This window comes from Lissotriton helveticus, chromosome 2_1 (genome assembly GCF_964261635.1).
Source record: "Lissotriton helveticus chromosome 2_1, aLisHel1.1, whole genome shotgun sequence".
Taxonomy (NCBI): Eukaryota; Metazoa; Chordata; class Amphibia; order Caudata; family Salamandridae; genus Lissotriton; species Lissotriton helveticus.
Window position 1 is genome coordinate 255,639,498 of NC_136059.1, and position 10,977 is coordinate 255,650,474.

General features: G+C 41.6%; 1 pseudogene; it reads right to left on the bottom strand.

The window, feature by feature from the left end:
* Positions 1-653: 653 nt before the first annotated feature.
* Positions 654-3,288, bottom strand: LOC144820102 (zygotic DNA replication licensing factor mcm6 pseudogene; annotated as a pseudogene).
* Positions 3,289-10,977: the final 7,689 nt, after the last annotated feature.

Genomic DNA, 10,977 nt, shown 5'->3' on the forward strand with positions numbered 1-10,977 from the left:
AGGATCGTGACCTCATTGACCTATTGTTAACGGCCGCAGTCAAAATAGTCCTAAGTAACTGGAAAGACACGTCGAAAGCTGCGCCCAAGGCATGGCTCAACTGGGTCACGTTCCTAAGGGGGGCAGACAACATCACAGCGAAACACTCGCCGAAAACTCAGAGGCAGTCAAACATGTGGGGACCCCTAGACCTCTTCCTATCATCGCACAAACCACCATAGACGCAGAACTCAGACAACAACGAGGGGCACACTCTGCAGATCCACGCGCTAACAGAAAGTGAACCAGCTTGCAATGGCGCTTCACCTTTTTCACTTCTGACTTCTATCCTTCTCTGTTCCCTCTATGGTCCGGGGCATGGACAGGAAATCAGCTTAGCATCGAGAAGGGGGGCAGCAGGATACAACGACAAGCAAGACTTGGGAATCTGACATCCGAACTATTCGAACTCGACCTGTCGAACTATCGAACTACCTCAAAGACACGGAAGACCAGCGGCTCACCCCTCCCCCCCCCCCCCGGCGCCCCCCCTTTTTTTCCTTTCTTCTTTCCTTTTCCTTTTTTTTCTCTTCCTTCTTCCTCCACTCATGTATATTCCGTGCTCCATGTAAATATATATTTTTTATACACAATAAAGAAATACAGAAATCAAAAAAAAAACCTTAACAGCTGAAAAGTAACAATGAAGCTTCAAAGAAGCCATCACAAAGCTTATACTCAAACCACATGGGCAGCAATTGAGGAGCAAATTAAATTGTGGATATGTAAAACTCCATAATCCTTTCTGTAGATCATGAAAGACATTAAAATTTAAAGCTTTAACCCATGGCGAAGGACTCTTAAAACGCACCTAAAATCCAAGTAAAACGAACGTTCGGCATATGTACAGACGTAACTTTGACCAGAGTCCAATTCGAGATGGTGACCTCCCACATGACTGTCAAATTGTGCAATATTTCAATATGAAACAATTAATCGTCCAGCACGTAGTTTGGATTAACTACCAAGTAGGGGTCGTTTTCTGTTATTTCCACCACCTCCTCCATATCACCTTTCAATCCACTTTGAGTGAGCTCAATCAGAATGTGATCATAGTGTACAAGCCGGTGAATCACTTTCTCTATGACTTGCTTTTGTTGATCAGCTGCTCCTCAAAGTCAATTTCAGATTCAATTTCCTTCAAGTACCAATTAATGAGCTCAGTCCTTTTTAAAGAGTCATCATCCTCATCTTCCATCTTCCGTAGGTGCTGAACACACAGGTTGGAGATCCTTCTATATTCAGAGAACCCAAGCCTCAGGGAAGGTTTGGGGGCTGCATCCTTCAGCTCCTCTTCTGCGTGACCATTAATTCCATTCATATGTCCATTAATGCCATTGGGTATCGTAGCATGACCATTTATTCCAGCATGGGCCTCATGCTCAAGTACCTCCTGCTCATCGTCATCTTGGTCCAAGTTGACATCTGGGGTCTCCACCCTTATGACAGATTTGTTCAATAACCGGAATGCCTCTTTCACATGCTTTGGCTAAACCTCATCACAACAATGCATTCATGCCATGGCTTCAGACAGATGGATCATACTCTCCAGCTGTGTAACTCCAGAGCCATCCCTCTGACGCAAGCGCTTGTACTGCTCAACAATGAAATCTTCAGATTTCTTCCAAATATTTGGTTTAAACTGCCTTGCAAACAGAAGGTATCTTCTAATGTCATCCAAAGAATAGACCCAATCAATGGACTCCTCGATCCTGGAATGTAGGTCCACAATACGCTTGGCAATTGCGTAATCTGTGACCTCATTACACTCGTCCACAAGAATGAAGAAGAGATCAAATCTGGACATAGTGGGAGCCGATAGGTTTATGTTTTGCTTCAGAGACTTTCATCGGTCGTAACGCCCACCAATGGGGTTTGCAGCTGCCAAGATGGAGGTTCGAGCATTCAGAGTAGCTTTAACTCCAGCCTTAGTGATCGAAATAGTCTGCTGCTCCATGGCCTCATGGATGGCGACTTGATCTCGAGTATCCATTTTGTCAAATTCATCAATGCAGCAAACGCTATTATCAGCCAACATCAGAACTCCAGCCTCAATGACAAATTCATGCGATTCTTTGTCTCTTACAACAGCTGCAGTGAGACCAGCAGCAGAGGACGCTTTCCCACTGGTGTACACAGCACGTGGACTGAACTCCTCGACGTGCTTGAGAAATTGGCTTTTGGCAGTACTTGGATCTCCAACAATACAAATGTTGATGTCTCCACGCAATGAAGTGCCTTCCATCGTGGTCTTCCGAACACCACCAAAGAGCATAAGCAAAATTCCCCTCTTTACCTCATCATTACCATGAACCGTTGAAAAAAAGCTGGTACACAGGTTGTGATAAAGGTTTTTGTCCTGACTCATTTCAAAGACCTTCTCCCGCTCCTTGGCTGACATCTGGTTTTTAATGCTCTCCGCAGTCTGTTCTTCATCTTTCAACTCCTTTCCGCCAAACCTGGGGTTTGTAGGTGCCACTAACAGGCCAAGAACACCAGCTTGTAAGACAGGTCCCTGACTCCAAGAGCATTGCACACCTTCATTCTGGAAGCCTTCAGGAGCACCAACCCGGGAACTCCAGGAGTGGCCAGCTGAGAGATGTCTGGCACAACAATTAATGTTCCTGTGAAGTCACACTTGTCTCCTGCCTGCGCCGACTCCACGGCTTCAGCGCGCAAGATTATTTCCACACTGCGAGGAATGCTGCCACGAGGAAGCTCCGCCTGGGTCTCTTGAATGCGCACCTTTTGAAAATGAACAAATCTTGATTTATTGGTGTCCAGCATGAACCTCCTGCGGTTTGCACAAACAGGATTTATACAAATGTTGGGCTGTGTGTATTTGAATTTCTGCTCCACATCTTTGATCAGCGTCTGACAGTCCAGGCATAAGAAGGTACCACTAACAAGCTCGGGATGAACAGGGTGAGTACGGACAACCTGCCCACTGATGCGCAGCAGGGAGCCCACTCTGGGAGTCGTCAGTTCTCGAATTTTGTGTCTTGTCGGCAGTTCCTGAAACGCCACATACAACTCATTGTTTGGGGGAACATTGCCATGGTCTCTGGCAAAGCTTCTTACTGCTCGGCACAGGTACTGATAAACTCTGTAGAATTCCTCCTGGATTGTGGTCGCCAACTGCTGGTTAAACTGCTCCAGATCCAGGAAGCTGACTAGCAGTGTATTCCTCTCTGGACGAATTAACTCTTCAGCGTCTCTCAAGTATACAACTGGCCTCCCACTGCCCATCACAGTAAAAGATTATCCCACCCACTATAGAACGGTCTCTTAATGCAAAACAACGTAACTCTGGCAGAATACAATCAAAATATATTCTAACATCAATAGTAGAAGAATTAAATCAACACCAACACCACCACGCCACACATCAAAGAAAACACCGCACATCAGAAATATGATTAATGCAGAATCTACTTTAAAAAAAAAACTCTTAACAAAAGTGGTGCTTATGCTGTGGAAACAAACAAATGAAGGGTGCACAGATGAAAACAACTATTCATCTTGTTTGCTTCTTTCAGGGGCACCATAAATCACCTAAAGCGATGTGAGACATTTAAGTGGTCAGTTGCAGCGGCAAGACAGCCACTGCCAAGAATCTGCAAACTACGGAAGAGGTATCTAAACCTGGGAAACAATAATGCACACAATAATAACACACCCGCGATAAATGCATTTGTCATTGGACTCAAAGCGGTCATCCCTCAGGGATTGCCTTTGAATCGTGGAGTTTAATGAGAAACATTCATAATACATTGATTTCTGATCGGCAGTCATAAAGCCCTATTTTCTTTAGTAATTCGGTTTATTTAAAATGTATTTTGATACTGAAAATGCTCCTTCAGTTATTAGTCTTGACCAGCAGCGCATGTGAACACCCCAAATATTGGGGCACTCGCTTTGTTTACAAGAGTGGCTTTTGGATATGGAGAAAAAGCTCTGAATAAAAATATTTAAAGTAAAGAGAAAGTATCCTGGACACTTCAACATGTGATCCACAGTTCGGTGGAAGCAGTCTTGAGGGAGAACTACAGCTTCAAACAAGCTTATATTTTGAGGCGTCTGGGAAGAGCAAGTGAGGGCAGAAATAAATATATTAAATCACGAGGGCAAAAATACAACACTAACAATTTTTGTTTTGAAAGGGGGTGAGCTATGGTTCACTCTTCCGACCCCAACCCAAGTGTCAGAGCCCAGGGCAACAACATAATCAGTTTTCACCTGATTTAGCTGACATTGGCTTTTCATAGTTTGCTGTGTAGCTTCTTTGGATGGCACTCTGAGGCAGTATACAGTCTGGGGCAGATTTACAAGCACTTTGCATGACTTTTGCGCTGCCGTTGCATCACTTTTGTGATGCAGCCGCGGCGTAAACGCTGCAGCCCATTTACAACAAGACATATCTAGGGAGATGCGTCATGTTGTAACGCCCTGCGTCAGGTATAATGTATGCAGGGGGGGCGTTCCTGCACAAAAAGCCATGTAGAACTGACGCAGTGAAATCTACAATATTTCACTGACGCAGGGCTTTTTGAATGGGATTCCCCCATCGATTGTGGCGCATTGCTGGAGTTGTGTCACTTTCATGAGCAACCCTAGCAATGCGTCACTTTTGCGCCAACAAATGCGTCAGAATTTCTGACGTATCTGTTAATCCTTGCGCCATGGCGCACTGTATTGTAAATACAGCGCATCCATAGTGGCGCAAGGACATTCAGCGCTGACCCCAGGAAACTGACGCATCTATGCAGATGCGTCAGTTCCTTGTAAATCTGCCCCTCTCTTTCTTGTCATCACAATTAGCCAGAAAGTGGCCTCAAACATGTTGAGCACCTTAGATATTTGATATCCCTGTGTCTCTGCTTGCCTCTCCTTGTCACAATATTTTAGATTAATGATATGTCATTCTCCTACTCTGTTTATCCTGCTGCAGCATTCCTCTTAAAATTGAGCCTTTTGCATCTTGATGAACCCTGTGTATTCTGCCTAGGGTCCTTTTATGAAGTCTGGCAGGAAGGCCAATGGCCTGCCAGGTCAGTGGGAGCTATGACCTCCACTCCCCTAGCACAGAACCGTTTGCAGGATTTAGAGATGCCTGCTTGCCTGGCGGGGATCTCTGCCTATACTGGCGCTGTTACTGCAGTGGCATCATTGAAGAAATTAATCCTTTGCTGAGCGGGTGCTATATTTGACATGTCTGCTCCACAAAGCTGGAGTTTGCTAATCCGTAACTAAATTCAATGGCCGTAACATGCAGGGAGTTATCTCCCTTTGTGTGGCAGCCATTGTGCAATTTCCCCCCACCAGAGCCATCATGACATGACAGCCTCAAGTTAAAAAAATGAATGACGGTCTCAGAAGGGCAAGCGACCGCCACTGTGATCGGGCCATCCTGTAGTGGACAGACTGTGGTGTCAACGGTTCTTTGAGGCCTCCCAGCAGAAACCCCACTGGTTCCCCTACCGCTAATTGGGGTGGAGAAAGCACAAGTTTTGTGTAATGGTGCATCAGTCGTGTTATGGCAAATGAACCATTCTGCCAAACTCTAATGCCCGTTTTCTCATCTCCTGCAGTTTTATATGTGCTTTATTCATCAAAATTTCCTGCCATAATCCTATATCATTTTAAATTTAGGGTTCTCAAAGCTTAATCTCCACCTTCTCTTCATCCAGGTTCGCCTTAGATATTCGTTGAGAATATTTGGTGTAATCACTATTGCATAAGAATTACCTATAGTTGTAAGAACCTTTCCTAACAACTTTTAAATCCTGCGGATGATCCTAGCTTTCATTCGCTGGTTGCACTTTATTACCTGGTTCTGTATGGGATAATGTAAGTTATCTCTCAACTGGCACAGCTTTTAGTCCAGTAGTTTTAAAACGTGTCCATGATGGTAACTGTGCAGCCAAAAATCAAACTTCAATCTACAAAGTGAAGTCCAATGTTTAGTTGCCACAAAGGTGTAAATAATCGTGGAGGATGAAGATCCCCACTCTTGTCACAGTACTTCAATCATTCAAGTATTTCAATCATTGGCCATTTGGGCACTTTTAGCACCAAAACCCAGGGTCTAGAAGTGGTAGGACACCACTTGGGTGTTCAGGACTCATTCAGGCAGGGTCCAGATCTGGGTTCAAGATAGTGGGAGCCTTTTATGTCCCTGTGGCTCTGAACAGAAGGCCAGCAAATTAGCCCTTGGAGTTGCTCTAATAGTCCTGAGTTCAGGTGAAGATGCAGGTTTAAGAGATGTTCCAGCCAGCAAATCGGTCCATCCATGTCACAAAAGGTCTTAGGGTTAAAAAATGTACAATTTCTAAAAGTGGCATTTTCAAAATTTCAATTAAAAACACAAATTTAGAATTGAAGAGGATTTTTCATTGCAAATCAGAGATACCAAACATGAACTATCTACCTGGTCCCAATCAAACGTTAGCACTTGCTAAATGTAATAAGGCAACCCAATGTTATCCTCTGGAACTGGCAGGCCTCAGAGTAGTGAAAAACAAATTTAGGGCACGTCACTGTCACCAAGGGCTGCCTCTGAGACAGCAAAAACATATTTTACAAATCAACAATACCATGTGATGGAAAACTACCAAAACAACATTAAGCAGCAGCTATTTTTAGAGGAACTTCCTGGAGATGTCAAATGTTTATTATTAGCAGCCTCTAAAAATCTTCTTCAAATTTTGACCATCATTCTCTTCTGTTATGTGAATCATCATTTTGTAATTTTGTTGTCAGAAAATGAACTTTAAGCCCTACTGATTTTTTTAAGACAATGTTGTGTTTGAGTACATTAGACACTACGGGAAATATTTACTAACGTTTAATGCAACACAGGGCAGCAAGCAAAATTGCTGCACCACATTGCATGAACAAAACTAGCAGATCGGAAGCACGGACGCCGAAGGACTGTAAAACATTATAGGAACCAAATGCCTTCGGGAGATTGTTGGTCCTGATTCTGGAATATCCACTCAGAAGGAGAGACAGTGTAAACAGATTGACCTGGAATCCTTTGGCACAAATTAATAGAACACTCAAATAGGATTTTTTTATTGGAATGATGGTATCCCTAGAGTAAACTGTGGACCCATTTCCCTACCAGGACCATTCACGCCATAGTCACTTGGATATTTGTTTGAAGATTCTAAAAGGAGAGGCACAATATATTTGTCTTGATAAAGGTGGCCATTACTCTGCGAACACCACCGAAACGCGTTGACTCTTGGGATAAACTAAATCCAGTGTACCGGCCAGTCATTGTGATAAAAACACTTGGACTGCATACATGTCTGGCATTTGAGAGTTTTTTTACCTGGATTAGTCCACGAACCAATAATAAGTGTACTGTCTTAATTGCGGTCTGTCTCTCTCTCTTCTTCTTTTGTTTTATCTTTCTTTTAGACTATACACTTGCAATTGTTTTAATACATGGATATAGTGTATGTACTATTTGTAGGATTTATATATGTGATATAATATTTGTTTTTGATACTTGATGAATTTTTGCATCTCCCTCTTGATTAATTGATATGCTGTCTATATAATACATAAAATTGTATAACGATAAATGTGGTTTATATAATATGAAGATTTATGAATTCTGTATAATGAACACATTTTTAATGGTTGTACCATTTTTTAAAATGAAATATAGGTGGCCTTCCATTATTAGTCCGTGGTTGTCCTGTGACATTGCAAATATAGGTATATGGTGTTTTTGTATGATTGACATGAATGGTTTGTGGTATATTTGAGATGACTGGTTGAAGAATTATTTTATTTGGTTACCGAAGGGAATTTCATCGAGAGTAGAAATGCTCCATATTTAAAAAAGATATGGTACATTTTTGCTCTTTCATTGGACTGGTTCACTGTGAGCTGCCTCATGCCAATGAAGGTGTGCTTGTACCCCACAAAGAGTTATAAAATAAAAACACAATACAAGAAAAATTCCAAACCAATTTAGTAAAATAGAGTAAATTGTAACATATAAAATAAAATAATACCATGCCATCAAAAAAAACAATTAGTAGAACCTTAGATATGTAATATCAACGTGTTAGATAGCTAGAGGTCCTAAAAGCACAATTCACTGTCATCTGGTCATGCTAGACCGGGTGAAAGTCTCAATTTTAGGTCAACCTTGATGGAGCATGGGCCAGATCAAGGGATCACGTTAGTTCTCCTGAAAAAGATACTGTATCAAATTCTAGCATATAATAGAGACTATTAATGTGCCAATCAGTTATAGTCCAATTTTACGATGTTTTAGGGCGACAGCATAAGCACTTTACCACAGGTTAGAAGGGAAAACAAAAACCAGTTTCACAACAGAAGGCAAAAAGCTGGGGGCGACCCTGCAAAATAGGTAAGCTCCAAGAGTTGAAACACATTTTGAATTCGACCACCTCCTTAACTGAAATATGACAAAATTGACTCCCTTTCTCGTTGACTATGATGCAAAATATGAGGAAAGCCTGTGATAGCCTTCAACTGTGGGCACGCCTAGACTTTAAATAAGTGTGTGTAAGCCTTTTAAAAGGGTCTCCATAGGGAGTGTTGCACACTCATTAAGGCTGTTTAATTTAGTGGAACCCTGGCACCTGTTCTGCTTTGCACAGAACATTGTTGAAACCACTTACACTCATGTAATGATTTCAGGACATTGCATATTACCAGTTCTATGGGTATCTGTATATCCTGGTTTGATAGTTTCCCAAGGATTATGAGTAACCTATAGTATGGGTCCTAGCTATCCACCTGTAGTACCGCATCTGTATACTTTAGAGAGAATGATTGAATGCATGAGTGTGAGAGTGTGAGAGATGACTTATGACACACAATATCAAAAACTGCTGTCATCGAGCAGAATGATCACTATGGAGACCCCTTGATCGAGAATTAATCTCAGCTTCTGGGTAACGTCTAATTGGGAAGATTCTGTGTTGTGAAAGTGATGGTATCCCGACTGTGATGAATGAAGCAGTTTACGGGATTCTAAATAGTTGAAAAATTGTTGATTAATATGCTTTTTCAGAAATTTGGTGGGAAGAGGGCGCCGAGAGACAGGGTAGTAATTATCAGTTTTGATCGGCTCAAGAAAGATTTTTTAAGAAGTTAAATAACCAGAGCATGTTTCCATAATTGAGAAACCTTGGCCAAAGAAAGAGAAAGAGAAAGTAACTCAAATAGTATAGGATGAATGATTGGAGAACCATTTTTTAATGGCATTGGGCGGAACAGCATTTTGGAGAGCCACATTTGATTGAGTTAATGATATTATGAAAGTCCCCCAGCCAAATAGGTGTGAAGGTACATAGACATGGCCAGAAAGCATTTGAGATCTCAGGTGTAGGTGTCACAGATTGTTTGTTTATAGAACACTGCAAGCGCATTACATCTGCTGACGGAGTTAGGAGCTGAATGGGTCTTAATAGCGTGCGCCATAAAAGATTTAACTAATGAAAACATTGATTCGGGGTGCTGGAGGTTTCCTCCATTTTAGCAGTGTAAGATTCTCCATGTGCCTTCAGATGGCTTTATGATAGGCCTTGATATCAGCACTATAGAGAATTTTGTAGTTAAGTTCATATTTTTTATACATTGCCTGTTCAAGCACTTTGCATGTTTTCATAAGGGCAAGAAGATGGATGTCAAACCACAGAGCAGGAGATTTAATTTTGGTGTGGGGGGTAGGAAGGGAATATCAGGGATAATAATGTCCAAAGTGGAAGTAATCTCTGTGCTCATTGCCTTATCAGCTGCCTCTATATTTAGGTTAAGACTAGGCTTGATTGGCAGGAAAAGATCACAGAAGCCTGAAGGTGAGAGTTTTGACAAGTGTATCATCACAATGGGAGGAGCAGGATTGGAAACAGTCACAATACCCAGCAGGATACAAATTTGTATAGCATAGTGATTCGACCATACACGAGAAATAGGGGGCTCTACTACAAGATCAATACGATTTAACCAGCCACTGTGGATGGGAGACAGATTAACCATTAGGAAGGGGCAGTTTGAACAAAAAAGAAAATAAGGAATTACCTCTCTTGAAATGAAAAACAAATTTATGTTTAGCGTGTTTTGCAACTAGATTTTCCAATTTGTTCTATGTGTAAATATATGCCTTGAATTTTACAATGGGGGTATTGTTGTCACAGCTTAATTAATTGAGACAATGTACCAGGTTGACTAAATGTCAGGAAAGTGGACCTCCAGGCAGCGGAAATTTACCACTTTTGGGGATCAGCACACTTTTTGTTTTTAGGATATGAATCGAAACCACAAAGTCATTACAATTGAAATTCGTTGGTTTAATTGAGTGAATAAAGGAAATACAAAAAAAAAGATCATGTGGGCATTGGATTTGAAATCTGAAAATCTGTGGTTTTAGAAGGGCTTCAAACTAGAAATTGTAAAAATCTTTAATTATTTAGGAGTGATCAACTCAAACAATTTAACCTGGTCAGATCACGCTAAGGGATATATCACCTCGCCAACACTAATGACAATAGGGTTTTGTCTCAAGAAATATTTCAATTGTGTGGATAGTAGGGATGTTCTCTGCTTCAGGTGTATGTCACAAAAATGTGATCAGTGGCATTCTATGCCGCAGAATCCCATTAGATTACTGCCATGAAGGGATATGGTTGTATTGAATCTAGTATTGAATCTACCTTCTGGAAATCTGATCTAGTAGTAGGCCTGCAGGGTCTGCAGAGTTAGCAATCCTGTAACGCACTGATCACAATACCGTACATGTTTTTTTTTCTTGTCCAGGTTTAGAGAATGTGAGAATCAAATGTATTGCTCCGATATGTGCTAAATATGCCTGTGTAGCATACGAGGAAGTCTTGATTCTTATCATGAATCCTCCATATGTAAACATCTGCTACAGGCTGCAATGTC